Source organism: Trachinotus anak, unplaced genomic scaffold (genome assembly GCF_046630095.1).
Source record: "Trachinotus anak isolate AG129_WGS33_773 ecotype Australia unplaced genomic scaffold, CSIRO_AGI_Tana_v1 ptg000018l, whole genome shotgun sequence".
Taxonomy (NCBI): Eukaryota; Metazoa; Chordata; class Actinopteri; order Carangiformes; family Carangidae; genus Trachinotus; species Trachinotus anak.
In genome coordinates this window covers 11138084-11163283 of record NW_027273869.1, presented here as the reverse complement: position 1 = coordinate 11163283, position 25200 = coordinate 11138084, and the positions used below count along the sequence as shown (strand labels likewise).

The 25200-nt window shown below is 41.7% G+C and overlaps 1 long non-coding RNA gene across 2 annotated transcripts in view; it reads right to left on the bottom strand.

Annotated features, from left to right (window-relative positions):
- Positions 1–520: 520 nt before the first annotated feature.
- The window catches only part of LOC139635466 (uncharacterized), a 36728-nt gene continuing 12048 nt past the window's right edge, over positions 521–25200 (bottom strand). The window contains exons 2-3 of one of the 2 annotated variants that reach the window (XR_011694220.1): positions 4692–4894; positions 521–2911 (exon numbers count right to left, since the gene is read on the bottom strand). This is a non-coding gene — a long non-coding RNA (uncharacterized lncRNA). The other variant, XR_011694221.1, reaches the window with a different exon arrangement.

Below are 25200 nucleotides of genomic sequence, written 5' to 3'. Positions count from 1 at the left end.
TAAGTATGGCAATTTCAAGGCCTGTAGCGGATTTACACCAAGCCATATGAGCATGAATGAAAATGATAAGCAGTTTAAATTGCACTGATTGGGTTATTATTAGGTGTTTCAGCACCTTGTGTCTATTTTTGACCTATTAAATAAACCAGTTGCTATCTACTGAAGCTTATTTACAGTTTAAATGCACTGTTACTAATAATTCATCATGTTTTTATTGCTCTGTTCCCATTCACTCACTGTTTGTGCTGCTTATTTAGCTACATGCTGAGCACATAAACAAGTCTGCCTCTTGTGTCGACTTTACCCAGAGTTTGTATCAAATCCAGCGAGAGATATGAGTTAAACAACCCCACTTACAAGGAGAGACCTCTTGTAAAACTGGAAACTGGAGACCTTGTGTGTGTGTGTGTGTGTGTGTGTGTGTGTTTGTGTGTACATTTGGGCGGTGCATTTGTGTGCCATTTGAAAAACAACAACAAAAGAGTTTGACAGACAAATGAAACAAGAGATATGCAGCAGGTTGAACAGGCAAGTCATTCATAATTTATTGAGCAGCACTGACGTTACAACAGGGAACAAATGAAGCACAGAACACAAAAGAGCATTATTTATTACAAGAAAATCAAAGTGTGGCCTGAGGGGGCTGGATACAGTAGCACAACACTCACACATTAAACCTACTGTACACAAACAGCACATTGTTGCAGCTGTCAGGTGAAAATCCCATTACTCCAATTCTGATGATCTTCATGTTTCTACCTGAACTTGAGGATTATGTGACCTTGTGGAATGTAACTGGAGGACTCACGAATAATTTAGGGAAAAGAAAAAAGCACAGCTGCCAAAGTGAAAATTAGGTTGTGTCGTCTTATTTCACAGAACGTTTTGACATTCAGGAAACGTGAGGTTTTACGGCACAATCGGATCACAATCGGGGAACACAGGAAAAGGCGAACACACCCTCAGGCGAACCAGAGCGTGCAGCAATCCATTGAAAAACAAAAACTTCTCCATCAAATGCCTGTGCTGTTTTAAATAATTCAGGCTCTTTCCCATAGATGCCATGATGGTTGATTCCCACCTTTAGATTCCCATGGACCCCCGCTGGTCTAGGATCGAATCCTCTGCTAATGTGTCTCCCCTGCTCTACTATTCTTTCAGACCTCCCCATGTCTCTATAAAGACGGGAAAAAAGTATATTGGAGTGGGAACCTGAAAAATATATTAAACTGATATGCAAGCAAAAGAAACTTTCCATCCCACCCACTGAATATTAGATCATAACAACTTACAGTCTTGAATAAATCATTAAACCTCAGCAGACCATATATATTGCAATTTCATCTTGAATAATTATCCACCTCATATCAGAGTAAAGTAATGTCACACAGTTACAAGCATGTGTCAAATTCTTGTAATAGCCAGGGATTACTAAATCAGGTTTTGGTTTCCAACGACAACCCATTTAGGCTTTATTCAGACTGTGTTCAGGGGGAGAGAGTGAGCGGCTCATTTACCAGCAAATACAAACAGAAGGTTGACATTTAAACCCAAACCCCACAGCACCCAACTGGACCCAACAGGAACAGGATAATTTGAATTTCTTGCTTAATTGGTCGACACGCAGTTCAGCTCAGGCAGTGAGTTACTGCTGATAAATACCATTGTTAGCCATTCAGAGCCGGCCCAAATGTCTTAGATCTCATTTGCGAGCGGACAGGAGTTTAAGGGGGTTTGCACTCAGCTGAGTTACAGTTTCCCGGCTGCTGCTAAAAGATTCAAAAGGGCAGAGCAACTCAACAGGAAGAGAAGCTTTACAAAGAGCATATGTGAAATAAATGTCCAAAAACCAAGCGTGTATGTGAATTTCTCACATGTAAAATGCTGAATGAACAAAAAAGTCCAATTCATCACTGCCCTGTGAAAACCATGTATCTGCAACTGAGCGATTTTCAGTGTTTGGTCATTTTTTTAGCACACCTATGGGCATGGCAATGGTTGATCGGTCCAGCACTTTGCTCCAGGCTGAAATATCTCAACAACTCATGAAATATGGCGCAGACATTCATGGCTTCGAGACGATAAATCCTTGAGGATTTAAAATGCTAAATGTTAGCATGCTCAGACGCTACACTATGATAAACATGGTAGACATCAGCATTTCAGCATGCTCTACTACTGCATCTCAATTAATTTTTTACAGATGGTACCCCCTCAACGCATTGTCGTTACTATAGCGATGGCACTTGCAGCTACCGTGACATGATCTTCAACGCATAACAGGCCATGGTGAGCGGTGTATTTAGACACTGGGCTGTGGTGGGTTTTACCAGGTACCAGATACTATCCACAACTTTTCCCTGAAGGAAAACCAAAAAGGGCGAGCCGAGTTGAGCTGGTACCGTGAAGAAGAAAAGGCTTATTAGTGTTGTTAAGAGGAGGACTGAGTGTTCATCTGTGGGTTGACAAAAATTCCCTTTTTTGAAAAATGCTTTGTTCAAAAGCTGAAAACAGAGGAGCTCATGAAAAGTTGAGGTTTTGGAGGTTTTCACGGCGACAGTGACAACGTAAGAAACTGAGTTTAAGCTGTGATGTACAACATTTTACATATTACCTGTCCCAAATGTGAACTGTGTTTGACGTTGTTGTATCAGAGGGTTTATATCCACAGCGCTGGAGGTGCTGGACGTTGGATCAATCAAACAGACGATACGGCATCTTTTACCAGGTTTCCGTGTGCAGTATGTTCTCACCTTAGCTTCACGGGAGAGTAGATTCTGTTCATTATTAAACAGCATTGATGACCTACCTCTGCAAGTTGTTTCACTTCATTTGTGGCATCCTTTCCTCCTGATCTCTATTTTGAGAAGTTTCCAGCTCCAGTTTTGTACAATGACCCCGGGACAGAGGACTGCAGGAACAAGTTTGAAATTCAGGGCACATGTGGCCAGTGTGCAGGTCAGAAAAGTAGGTCTGTTCACAACTAAAGATTTGGTCAGATTGATTCCTGTGCATTATGCTCAATTGTCTTACAACCAGCTGTATATTAAGGTTAGTAATTCATTTTACCTATTCTAAAATAACCTGGAACCACTCTGCAGTGATTTCTCTACTATTTGATTTTTACTGTGTGCACATTCCTGATAATGGGCAGGACACTGATGTGAACGTGGCAGCTGTCATATCCACAGGAAGCTCACTGTGTGTGTTGGCCAGCGCGTTGAGCACTCACCGCGTGTTTAGTGGCTTCTACTCCTACATGAACCCATCTACCATCACGTAGGAATAAAAAGCCATAAGACACAACAGCAATCTCACAGGAGGGAGGAGAAAGAAGGAGGAAGGAATATTAACAGAGGACTCCATGTTGCCAAAAAAAAAAAAAAAAAAGGGAAGGGTTGTGCTCCCAGCCAGAAGGTTGGGGAGGAAAAGAGGGAAAGTGTGGAGAGTGAGCTCCGTGAGAGCTGGGAAATGGGGATAGCACGGTTGAGGAGAAAAAGTGGATTTTAGAGAGGAAGGGAACAAGGGAAGAGGAGAGAGAAGGAGCTGATTTCACAGTCATTCAGAAGGCAGAGGTAACCCACCGGTGATACAAGTATTTACAAAACCACGCTCTCTGTTTGATGAACTCTCTGTTTGATTATGAGCTTCTGTGCAGCAGATGAATATGTATTGCAGCCATTACTAGACTCTGAAATTCCTCTGTGTGTAAACTATATTTGATATGCTTGAAGCAAACTGCTCTGATGAACCTAACCAAACTCCATCTGCTCTGCTCTTTCAGGCAGCGGCACATGTTTTAATGTGTAGTTTAAAGGCAAATACAAGCACGTGTTTCTTCAGATGTTACACAAATAAATATCTATCCCTTAAAACTAGACGTGCCCCAACTAATATCCACTTCATAGACTCTGTTCGCAGCTCTCCTGCGGTAGGAAGCCAGTCACGCCTGTGTGTAAAAGAGGTTACAGTACGAGTGCATGCACGCACAAGTGAGGCACGTCCAGATAAATATGTATGACTCCACCGCGGTAGGTTTCCTGCTTTGTATGCTAATGATCTTATACAAGTTTAATAATGCAACTGTGGTGCACTGAGGGTGGGGAGGTGGAGGAGGACGAGGAGGAGGAGGAGGTGGGGGATGAGACATCGAAGAACGGACCTGCAGATCCTCATAAATCCTCTGTTAGGCCTTGTGAGACGAGGCTTGAGCGGGGAGGTAACAGATTACATTTAATCTTACTAATTAGACTGAAAAAGGGGCTGGATCTCCATACACTCAGTTTCATGAGCGTAAAGGTTGCAGCACAATAAAATAGGCCATTACGTCACGTATTTAACTGCAGATACACACAGATGAATACATTATTATTATTATGCGGCTGTTCAGATAATAGATTTTAGAAATAAAAACTACAGTCTACTAAAGAAACAGACTCTGAAATCAAAGAAGTGTGATCCAGTACAAGTACAGCCTCTTAAAGTACTGTACCTAAATGCAGTCTTGAGGTACTGAAGGTACTTAGGATTTTGAATGCACGACTTAACTGTATCCTGGTGAAGCTGCTGTTGTTTGAGTAAAGGATTTGAGTACTTCTCCCACTACTACATTGCATTAGTTATTGCATTTTTTTAATTGGTATTCTAACCTGCAAATTACTGCAGTTAGAGAAAAGTATTCTTTTGTGTACCTGGTGATATGATGACCGAGCCGAGTCTTGTAAAAGAGAAAAATATCGGAAGAGGTTTTAGTAAATAGAGGGACTTTTGGTGAGCAAGGATTCATGTTCAGAGATGTTGCGTTATCTGTAACAGATCCTCGCGTCAGGTGAAAATGGACGTCTGTGTTCAGGCTGCCGGTGTCGCAGATCTCTGCATCAACTCCTGAAGGACCCTGCGAGAAGAGAGGAGAGAGAAGACGTGAGATGTAAGAATAAGAATTCAACCCGTGGAGAGGAATCCTCATTACTCCACTGCGGCTGTTTGCTGTATTTAACGAGTCAATCTTACGTCTTCATTTTTGAATTAAAGGTCATTATCTTTTGTTAGCTGAGTATCTCCAATAGCAGTGACATGCTGGAAGAAACGTCAGAGTGGTGCGAATAGTTTCAGCTGTCAATCTTAAACAAAAGTTTCATTCTGTCTGAGAAAGTGTGAAGTCTCAGAGAGCTCATACTGTGGTTTTACAGACACACACACACAGCTTCAAACAGCCATTAACGAACCAATTACGTCCCTTGTTGTGCAGCAGCTACTTCTTGATGACTTGTGTGGTTTACAGAAAGTTAATTGTGAGCACACTCAGACGTTCCTGCACCTGCTGGTGTCTCCATTGAGGTGAAAATTGTTGACAGAGGGTGAATTCAGCATTAAAACTGAAGGATACAGGTAAAATACTCCATATGCTGCATGTCAGAATACTGTACCTACACATTTTAGAAACAGGACTGACCAAAATAATAATAAGAAAAAGCTTTCCTTTTAATTTATCATCTAAAAGGGTCTGAAAATTGTTTGGGATAGCACTCCACACAATGAGCTGTGACATCTTCATTGAAAAATGATTGATTGGGCTGCCAGGGAGAGAGGCCGTTTGAGAGACAGATCGCTCAAACAGTCAAGCTGTAAAAAGCCCAGTAATATGATGAATGGTCTATTTACCCAACAGATGAGGAGAGACTTGCATAAAGATTAAACGTGCGATTTTGGTCGTGTCCTGGTCACAGAATAGATAGAAATTTGAATAATATGTCTGTGTTCTCTGTCAGGGAGCAAGTTGGAAATGAATTTAAGCTCGGCTACAAATAATGCGGCTCAGCTCATTTATCACCTCTGATTGTCTTGCAGCAGGAAACAAAAATGGGTTTATCGATTATGAGGACACCTGTGTGGATTTCCACCTGCACAGTACCCACAAACACAGGCCTGAGAGGGGTCTGAGAAATCACAAAAAAGTGGGAAAATTTCAATTTTAACTTATTTCCTTGCGCAGAAAGGAAGTTTGAGCTTCATTATAATTATGGCAAAACCATTATTAGTTAGAAATGATTCTCCTTCACTGGAGACCCTTGTGTCTACAGTATACTCATGTATCATAAATGGACCATGTAACACTTACAACATGTACAAACTGTATCTAAAGTCAACCCACTAATCACTTAACCAAACAATGTCTCTGAGGACCGAGAGCGCGTGTTGATGGAGTGACCCAATTTTTTACACATCGCATCTATAATTGATGTGCAATAGATGTAGCAGCCGCAGATCTGATAAGGGCTTGGCTCTGATGGATCTCCAGATAGGCTTTCGTGGGGGGAACAGATGTAGAGTCGTGCATCAGAGAGGGATGGGGTTGCCTGTGATCGTTTCCACCCTGCAGCGAACAAAATAGCCCTCATATATCCCTGTAATCTGCATTAGCGCCGGAGCACAAGCCAGGAGACAGCACAGAGGGGGATGAGTAATGGGGCTACCGCTGATTTGGCAGCCCTATATTACACCTCAAAACTGAGGCATGCCCAACTGGCGAGAATATGAAATGAGGATGTCACAAATGAACATCATCCCCCTGAACGCAGCATTTATCAGCCTGTACTACACCCAACAACACGGCTGCTTTCATTGTTTTAAATGTTTTCACGGTGTCTTGAGGCGTGTTTATCTGAAATAACAGAGCTCTCAGTGGAGAAAAGAAACTACGTACATTGACACAAATACTGAACTGGAGTATCTTGATTTTAATAATTTATGTTTTACATAAAAAAACATATGATAGCCAGTGGTTTCCAACTGTTTTTAACGATTAGCAGTGTCTGATTTCAGAGAGCGTAGACAACAAGTCCTCTAGAACAACACACACAAGCATTTCACGGTTTGATTATGTTGTGACACGAAAACGACCTGGTTAAGTTTAGGGAAACAGTGGTTTGGGATAAAACGACTACTTGGATAAGGTTAGGTGACCTTCATTGTCATGGTTGCAGTAATAAACAGGAAGGATTGTGATCATGCTTACAAAGGAAAATGTAGACTCTTGGTTTGAAGCCAATAAACAAACAGCAGTCTCTCATTTTAAAGTCTGATATTTTGTTGACGCAAAATGATATGACCCCTTAACATCATCCAACTTCCTTGTCATAATTTTTACGGCCACTAGTGGGTTTTGTCACTTAAACGTCCCCCTCTAAATTTCTCAGAGGGATTAATTTAAATAAAGAACTTTCATAAAATTTGAGAAAAAACTCTAAGTTTGTTTTTTCATTCCTTTGCGGATTTGTCTTGTGACCATTTGGAGGTGGTCCAAACCCTTGGTTGAGAACCACTGGACTACACTACATAACTGTAGATGTAGTTACAACTATCTCCACCTCAAGCAGCTACAACTGTAAAATGCTGTTTACATTAGTGCATCAGTATTATCAGTCAAAGGGTTTTTTCTGCAAAACCAGTGCTTTAAGATAGTAAGACCTCTGTGCTGAAGCAGGGTTTTAAATGCAGGACATTTAATTGAGTGTTTTTATATTTCGGTATTGGTACTTTAATAAAGGATCTGAGCACCTCCATCACCTCTGGCTCCTCTTGACTGGCACATCTCAGCTCACTCTCCATTTCTCTATTTCTGCCCAGAACTCAGTAGGTTGTGGGATGAGTAATGACCTAACATTGTTTTTGGCATCTTCTGTCTGTATTACAACCAAAAAAAAACCCCTGAGCCACGAGCAACTCTTTGACTGGCGAGAGTATGAACACGAGCCCTGAGCCAGGGCGAGAAACTAATGTGTCTGTCCAGCAGCCACAGTGGAGTGTTCACCCTAACAAAAAAAAAAAACAAAAAAAAAACACATCACATCCAAAGTGAAGTGTATTACACCACAGACCCAGAGGGGAGAAGCAATTACTTACATCTACTCTATGTCTCTCTAACTTTTTACTCCTACTTCTGAATCGGCCTTAGCAGTGGAGTTATTTTCAACTGCACATTTTTAATTACGTGAATAAATTTTGCAAGACAAGAGCTGTAACCCAAATAGCAGAAATCTTTTCATCTCATCTCTCAACACGGCTAAATCCTAAGAAGTGAAGATATAAAATGAGAGCATAACAAACACCATCCCCAACACAGCGCCTGGCATTAAACTCTTGTAATGGCTTGTAACAGGATATGCTTACTTGCTATCTGAAATTAAAGCATAGATATTACATCCCTTGAGGCCAATCAAGTAGTTATGTGCATATTCTGCTGGGACATTAATGTACTCCTACGAACCATGTGTTCGTGCGCTCACTGTTTGTTGTTTCTCCATGTTTGTGTGTGAAAGTTGCTTAATACCCTCTCATAATTCATGGTTTCCTACATTAATAGATTGATTCTGTTGCACTCGTGTTTCTATTTACAATTAAAATATCTCATAAACAAAACACACAGCTCAGGGAAAGAGTACAGTATCTACACTCTGCTAATGTGGTTATTTTTGCTCCACTTTGAATAGAAATTCAGTTATCATTCAGAGACAGATAGCACGCTGCAACATAACAAACGGCGCACAAACTTTTTACTTCTTCATCAGATAAAAAACCAAATCATTTAATCATCACTGCTGCCTGAAAACATCAGCATATGGTCGCATTAAATTTACATCATGGGAGTGATGTGCAGCAGGAGCATCTGTACTTTAACTCATTTTTCTGTTCTGCCCTCACATGACATGTAGGCATGCGAGCGTGCTGCCGCTGGCGTGTGGCTTTTCTCTGTTATCTGGGCAACAAATCAGCAAAATGGAAACGGTGAAGAGCTGCGAATAAGAGTCCAAACACTGAGAGCGTAAAGTGGTACCTCAGATAATGAGTCCATGAGGATGAATACAAGCAAGACTGTGTCCATTTAAACCTATTCCTTTATTGTGCCTTTGATGGTTCAAGGACTTTCATTAGAAAGCCTGCTTCTACAACAGCAAATTCTGCCAGTCTTCAGCAGCTGTATTGAACTTTAGATGTCCAACATATAGCAGCTACAGGTCCTGATGTCATTAAAAGACCTCAGGATTAGTGTTTGTGTGTTTGTGTGAGAGTGTGTGTGAAATTCCCTCTCTGGTAACCTTTACACTCCTGATATGCCTCCATGTTTCTGCAGCTGCTGTTTTTCCACTGCAGGGGTATTAGAAGATTACTTTTTCCCATTTCACGTGTCTGTACGATAAAAACTGCTTGTGCAGGCATTTTGTAAGCGAGTAGAAGATTAACTCCGGACTCGATGTTCAAGTGCAACATCTGACTGACCCGCAAAGGTGAACGGTGTTGTTAACCACACTGGATATTTGGTTTTCTGTTCATTTGTTGCACTACTTTGTACTTTCCAGTGTTTGATAGCAGGAGCATTAACTGCTAATTGGGCTGAGCTGTTACTGCTTACTGCATGTATATGGTGTTGCACTGATGTAACTAACACTAGATTGTAATTGCTTAAAACAGAGTTTATAGAGAGCTTTAACACTCACACGCTGTAAAACACCACAGAAGAAGAACGCTGCTGAATGTGCACATCGTATGAGGTAGGCTTATTCTTCCCTGACTTAAATGCTACGGTAGTTTGAGCTCATGTTCAGTTCCTTTTCTTCTTACCATTGCTATGTGCATCACCATAGAGAAAGGATGTTTATATAGGGCAACTAAATGAAGAAATTATTAATAGTCTAAAAATCAAAACCATCCTCCCAAGTATGCAACAAATCACCCTTATCTCCTCCGTCCTTTCTCTTCCTCGCTCCCTCTCCCTCCCCTTTTTCATTACTCATTGAAGGTTTTCTCTCTCCCGTTGACTCCAAAGTGAGAACATTTTCATGAAGGCAATAAAACGCTCATCAGCAAAGGCCTGGAATGATTTTTTAATATGACGACATTTTAATGAGGACTGAAGGAGATGGCTGGTTTGGCTGATGGCAGAGCCTCTTTATCAATGAGTGGCAGGGAAGAACTAATGGCACTAAAACAGACAGACCGCCTAGTCTCTCTCTCTCGCTTTCTCGGTAACCAGTATGTATGTCTCTCTTCCATGCAACACATACTTCATATTCTTTATTTGCAGGGACTAAATTAAATTTCGCCAGGACTCAAGTATTAGAAAGACACAAAGCCATTGCTTCCTCCTCCTCCTTCCTCCAGGCTGCTTATTACTTTATTGGGGATACTGTATGAGGCTATATCCGACCTTTCTGGACGGTTAAACACACATACACACACTCCAGTGTCTCTTCCACCATCTCCCACTCCGTCCGAATGTTTGCGCGATTTGTCATTGATTGGAATTTAATCTTAGGACTTAACAGTTTAGCTGCTTGCGAAAACCTGTCAGATGTGAGTGCTGAGATTGAGTGCGCTGTCAAAAGGTCGGGTTATTGGACTAGAGAGGTTCTGATGAAATTACAGATAGAGCCACAGAGGGTTCAGCATTTGAAATACACATGGGAGTAGAAGTCCACATCTACTAGCCAGAGCAAAAAAAAAAAAAGTCTTTACCATATGCATCAACATTCAGGTTTATATAAAGCTGCTTTTCATGTTTTATGGAAATGACACATTCTTTGTGAGGATGACCCCGACCTCAAAACTACAGTATGATACAGCTGAGACATGTTGTAAATTAATGTCACAAAAGGTGAAAGTATATATATTACTGTCAGAGTGTGTTTTGAATGTGACTTTGACTTGAAGCCTTGGACCTAATGAGTTGTCAAGCAGAAGAACAAGTCAGTAATTTGAAACTGTGTTAAAGTTATGATAAGCAGCAAATTAATGTCAGAATAATGTCACTCACTAGGATGCTTTACTCATTACAAGCTGTTGTGTATCAGTGTGAGAACTAAAGTGCTTACAACGTATATTAAACACTATGTTGCTTCATATTTTTTTAATGAGACTTGCGCTTTATGATCTCACTCCAGTGAGTGGTCAGACTTGGCTGACTTTGCTGCCCAAGGTCAGGACAGAAGTGGTTTGAGGAGGAGAGCCCCCTGCCCACCAGACGCCGAACAAAACCACTTCTCTGCCCCCTTCCTCCTTTACCATACAAGGTCGTCTCATGCTGGCTACGCCTCCGCAATTAGCATGCAGCCTGTGGCGTGGCCTGTCTGGCGGTGCACACACGAGCACGGCGCTCTGCTCTCCTAATGAGATGCCAGTCAGTGAGGGTGCCTGTGGGACTGTGAAAGTAAAAAAAAAAAAAAAAAAAAAGAAAGAAAAAGAAAACCCTCCTGGGGTGTTTGTGCACCATCTCATGGGTGGTAGAGGAGACTACTGAAGTGCATACAGATGGGCCAGGCAGGGCAGGCAACTAATTTTACATAACACACACAATTTGGTGGATGCTTTCATCTAAATCGTGGTACTCTAGCAGGAATGCATGCATGGGTAGGCCCAGAAGCTTTTGTAGCTTTGCCAGAGGTTTAGCTACACAGGACCTCACTGGAGGGGCAAACAGCTTCTCACTGAACGGTCAACATGTCTAGTGAATGCAGCAGCTGAAAGGACAGAAAAGAGCTGAGAGAGCTCTTGCTTCCGCAAGTGTTTTCTCGACTGAATTCCCATAACACAGACGCACAGGAGCCTCATCGATAACGTAACAATGTTAAAGGTTCATGCTACAGCCGTCTGTTTTCATTATTTCATGACTCTGAGAAATCATGTTTTGCTGAAAGCTGATTGCCTTAATCTTGCTTTCTTGCGCACGTAACAGAATTTTAAAGCTCTGTGACTGGATAATTCCTCCTACTTCTTAGGAGTTATGGTTAACTTCTACCCTGACATTTTTATGTACACAGCCTTCTACTTTCGATTTTTTAAATCAAAGAACTAAATATTTTACCAAGTTATTGATTTTTTTCCTTTGCTGATTTTCCTTTGTGGCAGTTTCCTAACAAAGGGGCTCAGACACGAAAAACGATCACGTCTATAAAATTTTGTTGGGGCTAACTTCTTCCTCTGAGCCCAGGTGGTTTGTGGGATTTTTGTTCCCTCTGGGAATCACACCACCACCAAATAAAATCAAGATGGGTCACTTGTATGGTCGTGGTTGGATTAGAGAGCGGGCAAAGTCAAAAGGTTGAGAAATCATGTTTTTTGTGCTCTTGATCCCAATTTGAGATACAAACTGAAGTTTGCCGTCATTCTACTGATGAGGTGATGTGCAAACCAATCAGAGCTGAGCAGCAGAAGAGAAATGTGTTTCCATATTTCCCCTCCTTTACTTTCTTCTATCAGGCCTTGTTTACAGAGTATTCAACAAAAAAATATCTCCAGTATTCCAGGTACGTGCTCTCACATTAGCAGCTTGCACATTATCTTATTAGCTTATTCTTTCACAGCCTAGCTATCTGTGAATGCCACCTGCTAATTATCTCAATTCCATACAAATACAGCCGTGGTGATGTGTAAAACGAGGAGAGAAGAGTAGGAAATTATTATTTGGTGCGAACAGCAGCATCAGCAGGACTTTCTGACCACTTTGTAAAAGTCTGTGTCCTATAGTGCGACCGTTGGGTTAGCAACACATTTTCTTTTGTGCTGGTTTCATTGTGGAGCTGCAGAGAGATAACATTTAAATGGTATTTGACAGGCATTTTCACCCCACAATAAAAAGACATAGAGAAAACATCAATGCACCCTATGATGATAAAATATTCATCCCACCACTGGTTAAGTTAGCTTTTTACTGAATATTAATAGTGCTTCTGTGCAGCTCTAGCTACTTACATACAGCACGTACCCATTCCTCAACACTGCATGAGGCATAAAAATCACAAAGCACATTTTTCCTACAGTGAGGAAATCATTATAATGCAACGCTTGTCTCTAGTGCTGCCTACAGAAAAGGGAGGCTTTTAGGATGTGTGTGTATCTGCTTAAAAACTTAATCCTGTGGCAAAAATGCACGAAATAGCTGCTATTAGTCTCTATTTAACCTTCATATAAACAACGTTAATGTACCTCTATGTGAAAGTAAAAGAGCAACCTGAAGTTGCCAGTTCATAAAGGCAAACAGAAAGGTTTTGTTTCTGACTCAGATCTGGGTCTGATCCTCTGAGGTGTTGTGTACACACACACTTCGCCATGTTTTGACCTAAATTGCTTCTTTTTGCAAAGGGGACTGATGTAACTAGGCCTTTGGGATCTGGACTAGATGTTGTACCTCGTTACATGAAAGAGCTGGATTTTGTTATGGTTGAATAAAAACACCCAACAGTTCTCCTTGATTCTATCTATCTATCTATCTATCTATCTATCTATCTATCTATCTATCTATCTATCTATCGATGAGATAAAAAAAGACAAATGCACAGGACAAGTTGTATACAGCTGATCGTACACATCTTAAAACAGCCCTGGGGGTTAAAGGTGTGAAACAGTGACATGCCTCACGAAGCCTCGATGGCCGCTAATGGCCCCCTGTTTGTAATGGCATCCGTATAGCACTGCTTGACGAGCTGCCAAAGGGGGTGTTCTGTTATTGCGGAGCCAATCACCCACTAAGTATTTGCTGGCTCCTATTTCCTTTCTGCTAATGTGCGAGCCTCCCCAATGCCGCAGCTAAATCGACTCTTTACGCCTGACTTGTCACCCTGCAGCGACGCACAGAGAATCCCAAAGAGGCATCGTCGGAGCGCAGCACAACGTCTCTGTTGCCATGGATACATTTATGGGCAGGGATGTGGCTGGGCGGGTTATGATGCTTTTACTGCAACCCTAAATCATGGAAAGTGATGGTGTTCGATGATTAGGATGATGAAGCTGACGTGACCTTTGCAAGGGTGTTGTTAGGCGGTGATTGCTCACTTTAATGTGTCTTTCGATCTACGGTGTCAGATGGTGCGTGGGCAGGGGGTGTGTGTGTTTGTAAACCGTTTCAATAGAGGCAAGATGCAATACATCTTGAAAAGGAAAAACAGACGTGGACAGACTCTTTTGCTCAGGTAAAGGTATTGTTATGGGCGAGCATCAACAGAAAACAAATCAGCAAATAATTGATTAATGGTTGAAGTAACTTTTAAAAAGAGCTATTGTGATTAGTTACTATCCACCTCTTTAAAAAGACACTGCTGTTCATTCATCTTAGATATCAGGAGTTAATCAGAGCAGTATAATGCCAACACTGACTTATACTTATTATGCCCATTAAAAAAGAGAGTGCTCATAAGAATAACAACAAGAAAGGAAGCCAATTAAGAAAAATTACATTCCTAAATTAAATATCATTTTAAAAAAAGTTATTGGCTGGTTCAGTTTAACTTCCTCTAAAAGTTTCTGTGCAAGTTAACACTTTTTAAATGGCTTTGAGACCTAAAGAGAGCTATAGTTGATACAATTATGTGATGATTAACGTCATAGTAAAAATCGCTTTTCAAATGGGGCTATAACTCATACTGGAGGGGAAGTTTGTATAGATTTTCCAGCCAGGTAGCAATGTCAAACTTTAAGGTCCACCTGCATGGTAAACAGAAAGGTGTCCTGCTGATAAGAACAGCAAAAAGCAAAGCTATGAAAGTGAGAGGCAAATAAACTCAGAAGGATGTGAGTCGACGGCTAGAAAGCCCAGACATACTTTGCCCCCCGTTATCGGCCCGCACAGATGTGCCTCAGCCTTCTCTGCAGCACTCCCATTCGCCACATCCATCACAGAAGTGCACCTTGGGAGACTGAGAGGATGGTGCAAGCGCCAAACCCACCATCTGCCGTCGTTTAGAAATAAATGACAGGCCCAAACCTAGTGGGAGCCCGTCTCATTCCACTGCCAACGTTGGTGCGGTGACGGGTCCGCCCAACCTTCCTTTTCCCTGAAATCGATGTGTGAGACCCCTGCCAGTCATGCTGGAGTGGGCCTCGGAGAGAGACTTGGAGTGGATTTGGTTGGTGAAGCACAGCCCTTTACTCAGGGGAGCGGGCAGGTGGAACAGCGTGGTGAAACCAGCTGTCTCCCCACTGATTACAGCAGCCAACATGGAGAGTTGGAGAACTTAGACTTGAGGTGGATCAGACTGGAAAGCAGCTCCACTTTATTTGATTAGAGGTTTATTGATGAGCTAGATAAAGACACTATCAGTTATAACAAGCTGGGAGTTTTATGGACTGTCTGCAGGCAGCACTTTTATTCCAACATATTCTTACTAATTGATATTTCACACACGTATAAAGCAATGTGTGCGAAGTCCACTCCAGAAGGAAACAAAGCTGTGCAATTTAACAGTTTTCCCAAGGTAGAGATTAAGGAAAATTAAGTACTTAAGTGAACCAAATGGACAATCCAGCTACTGTGTGAGTGATAAATGAAGCCAGAGGAATCATAAAACTAACACACAGACATAACTCTCATCAGGGTGAAAAACTACAGGCCGAATATCATTTGCCTAAAACACAAAAACGCCTTTCCCTCGTTGTCGTTAATCTCCTGGAGATGATTTCCTGTAGCGTTTCTTTGCCAACTGTAAGAACAGGCAAAGTACTACTTCACTGAGTTCTCGTACGTGACAGCTAATATAAGTTTGGCCCCAGAACTGAGACGGGAGGTAGACTTTATTAATTTCATGGATTTGGAAATGAGCCGTGGTGATAAGGCTATCACTCTCTTATCTGGGGATGGCGGGGGCGTAATTAAGCCGATAGCCAGCAATGATGAAGAAGTGGTGTGAAAAAAAGCCTTGGGGATACGAGGGCGGAATCTTCAGGGCTCGTTTACCAGAGGGATGATTAGATTGGCACTTAATTGCCACCTTTTCTATTTTTAGGGTGGGAGGTTTTCTTATAAGGCTCTCTCCCCTACTTCTTCGATTTTCTTTTTCTTTTTTTGTGGCCAAGGTCAGTTTCAAGAATGTTCGATTGTCAGATGTGCCGAGGTTAAGTCACAGTGGTACGTTAGATAGGTCAGACTGTGGAGGGGGAACGTGTCCACTTTCTTCTTCATGTGTGGGAGATTGGGGTCAAGAGTAGGTGGATGGCAGTGTGATAGCACAAGACAGAATGTTTGCTATAAATGGTATATAGAGTTTCATCTATTCAACTTTAACAAGATCCTCAAACTCTGATAATTGTTTTGCAGCAACAAACTAGGCTTACCAATCAGCTGTTATTGATTTCTCGCCTCACTGTCTCACTGCACCAAAAATCCTAACTCAAAGCCTGGATCCTCTAAATCCTATTTCATGTCTGATAATGACCAGGTTGACTGGACCAGAGGATCTGCCAAAGAAAATGGTTTAGTATTCTGTCCGCAGTGGCTGAGGCCCACAATCTAAAATATACTTCATTCCAATCAGAATCTGCAGCAAGGAGCGTGAGAATTTAAATTGCTGTACTCTCCGCTAACAGTTACTGTCAGGGTAATCGAGAGAGAGGCAGAAGAGCTGCCCAGAGGCCAGCAAAGGTGGCTACACTGGACAGATGTCAGGCCTGAAAATGTTTAACTAATAAAAGGGCTATATGTGTGTTTTCTCTGCCACCGAACACGGTTTCTTGCAGGGAGCAGTGGTGGTGATGGTCGCTTACCGAGAACTTCAGCCGTCATTGTATTTACAATATAAGAGGTTATAATACCCCCTCTTAGCAGCACTTCCTCAGTGCAGACCGGACACTACAGTGACCTGCTATCGGAAAGTGGCAAGACAGTCGGGCTGAACTGGGGCTAGCTGGTAAGCATGCTAACTTCAGTGCAAGAAAAGAAGTGTTATAAACAGAGGCAAAACAAGAGTTGAAGTTTAAGGCTGAACTCTTCTAGGATGGTAAGTAAAAAGCTGTTAATGCTAATAGCAAACCACACATGAAAAGCTGAAAGTCCTAAATCTCAGTTTTACTCTGAGGACATCATCTTTAGCATCTAGCATTTGCACTTGAGCATTTCCGTTAAAATACAACTTCACCATTCACAGCCAATGGCAACATTCAGAGCCGACAAAGGAAGTAGTCTGCCCTATATACATAGTACAGTGAGGTGGAAATGTAGATGCACATCAGACTTTCACACCGGAGACTTCAGTTTGCGTCCCATTACACATCCGCAATTAATGTTTGCCTTTTTATTAATTATAATTGAGATCTTTCTCAAATCTTAACCCTTTCCTATCCAGACTGTGGCTTTAAGACCCAAGCCTATTTGGGAGTCATTAATATATAAATTAATTTTGATTTAAAGTAAGTAATTTCCTAAAACAGCTGGGCATTGTGGTTAAAAAAAAGATTTAAAAAACTTTCTCAAGCAGGAGTAAGTAGTGAATTCGTTGGGTACTATTTTCAGGTGCGGACTGATACACACTTGGTGTTCTATCTGTATTTACAGAAACAGGATGGTATATGTGGGACTAACTTAAAATAAGCCACAGTCCTTATGTTTATTATAATGAATGTCACTGAGTGCTACACAGACAGTGAGTAGTTGGATCAATTCATTGTTGGTTTTGTTCTTTTCATGGGATTTGTTGACAAAAAGAAAAATATAGAATAACAACAGTCACAGCTCTAAATGTTGCATTCATGATTATAGTGAGTCTAAATTTGTGTGCTGTGATGCACGTTTGCGACACGTCTGTGTAACTCGACCAAAAATAAAAAAAACAAAATCCTTGAGTACATTGACTTTTCTTCAGGAATTTTTATATCCTTGGAGAGCAGTAGTTTTTGATAGGGTGACTTTACCTGTCCACTAAGATATGTCTGCACAAGGTGAAGCAGTGCTCAAAACTAATGAAGACCTTTGTGCGAGGCAGACTTGAGAATATTCCTCTGGTGCCCCCTGACACTCATGATACCTTCCAGTGTAAACATCCCAACCTGCAGAAAGGGGCTGCAAATTGGCAAAGCCTGCCTGTAAAACCATAATCCCTGCTCCTTCGACAGACGCACGGGAGAATAGAGTGTTATCACCCTGGCTGACACACTCCTGTGTTTTCTCCCAGCATCCTCAGGGGTTTATCACTCCAGCATTTCATTCCATTATCCCGAGCACACCGGGGCTGTCCTCGGAGCAGGGGAACGAGACGACTTGTCAGGGTCGCAGAACAAAGAGGGAGCATGTCGAGCAGCGGATTAGACTGGGAGGAGAAGTGTGGGGCTTCGGGGGAGGGAGAATAAGGAAGAAGGGGATGCAGGAGGAGAGGAAACGTGATGGATGAACAAGGGAGCGAAGGGGAAGAAAGGAGGGAGAGACAGGGACAACTTTTCTTTCACAGCTATGATGCTGATTTCCTCCTCTTCTACCTTCCTTCCTTCTCTTGTACTTGATGAAACTCCTGTTGTGCATTTACTAAATCTCATTTGTTTTTCTTTTCTAAAGACATCACACACAAAATGAGGAAATAGGGAAAAGTAGTATTTTTCTGTTAATTCTGTTGCCTGCACTGCACCCTGTTGGTTTTGATTTGTGCGCCACAAGACATTGGCTGACGTTGTGCAAAGGAAGAAGATGAACTACAGAGGGAGGTGTGAGAGAATGACAAGAGAACAGGGCAGGAAAACAGCTGGATGTACTTAGATGGGCAAGTTTTTGCCTCTTTCCAACCATAATTTGATTTTTTACTCCTCTTTGTAATCTACTTCCTGTCTCACAGTAAATATTATACCTAAAATTTCTACAGAAACAAGAACATTTTTACTATTGCTGTCTAAAGCTGTTAGCTAACTATGCTTTGTAATGCTTTTTAGGGCTGCAACTAATGATTTTTTTTTTATACTGAGTAATCTGCTGATTATTTTCTTGATTAATTAGTTAATTGTTCGTTCTAATAAATGTAACTTAACATTAAAAAAAATCAGGGTTTTGAATCATTATATATCTTTTTTTTGTACAACCAACACACAAAGGTATTCAGTTATAATTAGAAAATTAGCAAATATTCACAAATTGAACCAGAGTCGAAGTTGTAGCGACTGAATTTATTCAACTCTCTCAGTGGTTGTTCAGGAATTCCTTTTAATGTTGAACCTGACTTTTTTTTTCATATCTTGATACTTTAAATTTGCATTAGTGAGCTTGGTGTTAGTCTTCAATCTAAATTTAAAATAGGACTTTGGGGTTTTCACTTTTTAATGTGCATCATTCAAATGGAATTTAGAAATGCTCTTTGAAGTTTAGATACAAGACCATGTTACAAATTTTTGACATTATGCATATCTGGAACATAATTCCAGGTTATAGGGTTTAGAAATATTGTGATCTATCTGTTTGAAAGGATCAGGATGTTTCTCATAGCCAATCAATGGCTTGCTCAAGCAAAGCATCCTGGAGACAAAGAGCTAAAACCACAGTAGATTACACCTTCCTATCTGCATGTAAAACACACACACACACACACACACACACACACACACACACACACACACACACACACACACACACACAGGTGACACATCATCCCACAATACATCCAGAAAGCTATAAGGCGCAGACAAGCGCACGTGGCAACCCCTAGATCCCACACTTCATTACGCGTCCAGCCATCCCTGACTGGAGTAAATCGATGCAGGATAATAGCCAGCGCCCTCACCCCTCCATCACTCCATCTCCCCCTCCTCCACCCTACTATCCCTCCATCCATCCACCCTGTCCTCCTTCCTTACCACCATCCATCCTTTGCTGTTTCTACATTCATTCTCCTCACTACTTCCATCGCTTCTTTCCTTTTTCCCGACCTTTCTGCTCCCTCCATCCAAACCCAATATCCTCACATCACCTCTCACTAACAACAACCCCGTCTACCCCTCTTTCCCCTCCATCTATCCCCTCTTTCCTCTCCATCTCACCTGTCTGTTTTCATCACTGCTGTGGATCATTCCTCTTATCAGGCGCGGGCCTGTAATACCGCTGTCGTATATAACATGTCTGTTGTGATCACTGACAGCTTGGCCGTGCTGCAATGACAGTAACGGGGATAATAAGCTCATTTTGCATGCGGTTTTGTGTCACTTCTGTCTGTCTGGGCTGCTTCCTATAATTTAGGTCTGTTGCATCTCTGGGGAGAGAGGCGTTATTAGTCTGTTGAGGATTGGCCAAGGTGTTTAAAAATTCCATTTTGTTAAGGGTGTTGGTTTCCATGCAGAGAAGTTGGTACACAGTACCTTCACTGAACAAACTACATTGATATCAGTTACCAGCAGAGGGGTATGAAAGCCAGCAGTATGGTCAAATTTTTTGCAATTCTTCAAACCAACTTTGGAAATAATTTATTGTGGTTAATGGCCCACTGCAGGCTTGTTGCATACAATTAAAGCAGTGATCCATTATCGCTAAAAAACAACAAAATGGCCTGTCATGCCTGCTTTCTTTCATGAGGTGGAGAAACATTTGAACTGAGCACCATGATCTGCAAAATGTAGAGGGATGAAATTAATGCTTTTTATTTGAGCTTTTGTTTTTCTGTTGTTGTATTTTTAAGTATGTTTAGCAACTTTGCAGGATGTTTAAATGGCCCAAGTGCAATGATACCTTAAATGGCCATGCAAACTAAAATTTTAGGCTTTAAACTGCAAAAAAAGTGGTAGTTTTTTTTTTAAATGCCACAGCAGTATTAGGTATGCATTATAAACTATTACAAAATATGAAAGTGCTCACTTCATGTAGATCATGTATATCATTTGCAGCAGGCAAGCAACAACCTCACTTTTCTCTGCCAGTCAAAGTGAGGACTCGAAAATACTGAATAATTAATAATTAAGCTTTAAACAAGGACTTGATTTGCGATTTGCAAGATTTTCTCTCGACTAAACAATGACAGGGGTTTGGAAGGGGAAAAAAAAGAAGAGGCATGAAATATTCAAAGGAGCTGTGATAAAGTGAGGCTCGAGAAATAGGAGGAAGACAGCTCTCTGAGAAAAATCAGAGATCAAAGACCCTGAACCTCCCTTGCAATATTTCACACATTTAGGATGCAAAACATTCCTGTGGCCTGAATCTAAAGCACTGCGCACAAAGTACGATACGTTTGCAAGAATTGGTCGTGGTGTACTTGCCCCACACAACAGAGAATAGATAGATCACCCAATTGAAAAATGTGAAACGTTAGCACATGCCTGAAAACCTCAACGTAAATGTCAGTTTTCAGTTATTAATGCCCTGTTGCACAGTAATAAATAGACAGTGAGGCAGCATGGACAACACCAGGACCCTGAAAGTGAAGCAGCCAAATGAAATTTAGCCATCAGTGATTTTATTTTTACACCTGCACTTGTCTACAATAACATCTTGCTCTTCTTACCTGGGGACTCCAAGATACCCCACACCCCCTTCTGGGCTTGTAGTTACACCATTTAAAAAGCATAAATTAGCTTTTTTTTATTTTTTTTTATTGTGTTACATCTTTGGAGTGGATTGTTGTCAATATATCCTCCTTCAATTTGCTGAATCAATTGTGTTAGTGTCTACTGTTAAGATGTAGGCTTGACTTCCAGTTATGGTAGCTTTACTCTTTTGTAGGTTTTTTTACCCACATAGATATATCATAGCTGTCAGAAATTCCCAATATTCCATAAAAGTGTAACTCTGAATTACAACTAGGAGGCTGATGTGGACGCAACTGCTCAGTGTTATGTTCTGGACAATATGATGTGGCTGCGAACGCTCTGACTGAGCTGCTAGTACGACTCTTGTTTTCTTGAGTAATTGGGCCTTTCTCTGAACCATACGGTAATGATTGATTGACTGATTAAACTTATATTAGAAATAATGTAACACTTAGTTAACCAGAAGTTGAAATTTTCATCCCAAGTGCCAGCACTCAAATATTTACTGGCTCACTCCCTCAGGACGTGTATGCCTGAACTTAAACCATCTGTTCACAGTGCATGCAGCTCATGATATCACTCACTGGATCTCTGTGTGCTGTAGCCAATATCTGGTGACACTACAGCCAAGCCATGAATAAGTGTTTCTGTAGCAGCTACTGCAGGTCAGATCAGCAATATCGTTACTTGCAGGCTGAAAAGTCCATTAACTTTCTACAGCCTGGACTAGATCATGGATTTTATCACAAGTAGACATCAGCCTTTTGGAGAGAAAAAGTTGTCTGCAGCTGAACTATTGAGCAACATTTCCCATTAGTGAATCATGTGATGAGCAACACACATGTATTACTTCATTTACTGCCTAGAGTCTGCAACAACTCCTACAGCTGGCAGCTATCAGCCACCTCCAATCAGCCGGCACATTTTATAACAACGCGAACACTATAGCTGTCTGGAGGAGAAGACACATTCGAATTTCCTGCGGAAAGTCTCTAAAGAACACAAATCGGATTAAGCTTAAGAACATTTCTGGAAATAAATGAAGGCAGAGATGGAAGCACAAAACTAATCTGAATGCAGAAACTCAACTCTGCTCAGATGTTAGCAACATGGCGTGGTTTCTTTGTAATCTGTTGTCAGACCATTTCTCACATGAAAGACTGCATGATGACACTGATGTCTGTTTTTCAAAATCGAAAATGTCTTATTTGTATTTTACTCCTCAAGAGTTAATCTGTCCAAGTGGTGTAGTAAGAACAGCCTCTAGTCCAGCAAAAATAATAAAACCTCTTTAAAGTTCCTTCATTTTTACACTTTTACTTTTACAAATCTATCCCAGTGTGGTTTGACGTCTCCTCTCTCAGGCTTCTCGCTGGAGCTCGAGCAAGAACAAAGCATTCTGTGTCTTTCTCTGAGCGTCTCTGTTTTCTGAGAGACACACAGCCAGGCCAACCACAGGTAACAGATTGGAGCCTCGTACTGTAGCTTGGTAAAACACACCAGTAAATGCAAATAGTGATGGTTAGTTAGCACTGAAATGAGCCCAATAGAAGGTTAAATTGAAACAATAAACTTTAGCTGGTGGTCTCTAATGTTGCTATCCCTGGTAAGTCTGTACAATGACGTGTTGTCTTCCCCGTCTTGTAGCTTGCTAGCTTAGCAACAAAATGTCCGTTTGGTGTTGTGTCGTTCATAAAGTTAAAGTAACAACAACAGAAAAAGGATGGATGGTGGGTCTGGGTGGGCTGTGCTGGGGGCATGGCCGAGGGCGGTGGCTGTTTGAATGTGAAATCACAAAGTTACAGAAGTCCTGACGGCTTGTTTTCAGGCACTGTTCCTGAATACAGGCTGTGGGTATTTCTCTGTGGTTTAAGTGTTTTGACACTTTCACAGTATCTATATAGCACTCAGACGTGCTGTCTTTCTTTCTACAATATTGCACCTTGAATTATAAATGTCAATGACAATCCAGCTATCAGTCCTGAAAACAGACACTCATCCCGAAACTTAAAATGAACTGCAAACTTTTGTAGAGTCAACATGAGAATCAAATACTCATTATCTCACCATAAGAGCAAACTGTGGATCAGTCACACTGATGCTAACAAGGGGGATATGAAGTAGATGTAACAGAGGGTGAGGCAGAGCAAACACTGCGGCAGCAGCTGCTCTCTGCAGTACAACCATTAAGACGAGAGGAGGCAATGCTCGTAGGGGGAGGCGTGTAATGAATGTGCATTGGTGGCGCTCCTCAACATCTGCGCACCCCAAAGCCCTGCCATACCGTCACCTTCTAGTGCATACGCTCATCTCTCACTACATTTCTTTTTCTAATCACATCCTGTTTCTCTGTTTGTTCACCTTCCATTTTTATTCTATTTGTTTTAATCTGTGTGTAAAAGCGGCGGCGACATGGAAAAGGTGGAGGTGCTACAAAGTTAAGACTCGAGATAGAGACGGAGAGAGACAGACGGGGGAATCGAGAGTGGGAGGAGGAAGAGCATCCCCATCCCCCTGCCTCCTCCCCACCTCAGCCCTCCACCCCCTTACAACTTTTCTTTGGGGGCTTCTTATAAACCAACCATCTATCTCCATTATGCCCCCGAAATTGCTATTTGTCGCTTTGCGGGGAAGAAATAATCAATATGTCTTGTGGGGGCAGCGAGCGCATTAGAGGAAGCAAATTGATGTCTCTCGCCCCAGCGCTCCTCACCCAGCACACTGCACCACAGCTAATGGGAAACCTCACTGGCTGGCAGACAGGGAGCCAGCGCGCGCGTGTGTGTGTGTGTGTCAGTGCACATGAGTGAATGAATGAGCGAGTGGTCAGGCAATAGGGAATTTGTTAATGCAAAGTGAATGCCAGTGTTTGTGTGCTCGTGTGTTTGTGTGGGTGCAGGCAAGTACGTCCGCATCCAACGCGTGTGTATGTGTGTGTCCTGTCTGTTTGTGTGTGTCCAGTTCCGACAGAGCCTTATCTCACACAGCCATCCGGTTTTAGGTCTTTGGGCTGTCAGAGGCAGATAGCCCTGTCACTACCGCAGCATCCCCTTTCCCCGAGAGCCTTGAAGGCTTCCTACGCCGACTGACACTTCCAGAAAATCCCCACCTGATAAGTGCATTGCAGACGGACGTGACTCGCCCAGTAGTCTATCTGTTCTGTCTGGCTTTTATTCCATTACACTTCTCTATCGTCCTCGATCACAGGCCAGGGACGGTAAACACCCCTTTCTTGATTTTGAAAAAGACACATTTCTTTTGCAAATGTCTGTTTTTCATCTGGCAAGTGCCTGTATGTTAGTGTAGAGGGACTTAAGCTAATTGAAGTGTTTCTTGCATTCTACAGGCACAACAAATCTATAAAACATACTTAGTGAATAAAATCTGGGACCTGCACTTGAACTTCATGGGCACTGAGGAGAGCCAGAGACTGATTTCCAGGCGTGGGGATGTGGCCTGGATCTTGTATGTGGCAACACTGTGGGACCGCCTGTGTTGGGTGTTTTTATTTGGTATTTATTTATTCACTTTCTTCTTCCCTACATCATCTGTTATGCTAAAAGATATTAATTAAGACATTAAGACAATGTGAATGCTGAATACAAATGCTTGTAATTAAGATTTGGTGTTTTTGCTCTGTAGTCATAAGTTTAGGGCAGAAACAATTAGTCTATTGATCCATTAACTGTGATATAATTATTTATGTCATCGACAAAAATGGAAAACATTTGCTGGTTTCTGCTGCTCAAACCTGAACATTTCAGGCTTTTCTCTGTTATGCCATTGTAAACGGAATAGTTTGTTTTCAGTGAATAGACTAAACAGTTGTTTTAAAAGTACTGTATCTATCCACAGTCTATCCAGGAGCTGCTCTGAAGCTTTTTATAACGTCACACAAATGTCCTCTGCAGATGTAGCTGGCTCAAGTTGGGATTCGTAAATGTTTATTTC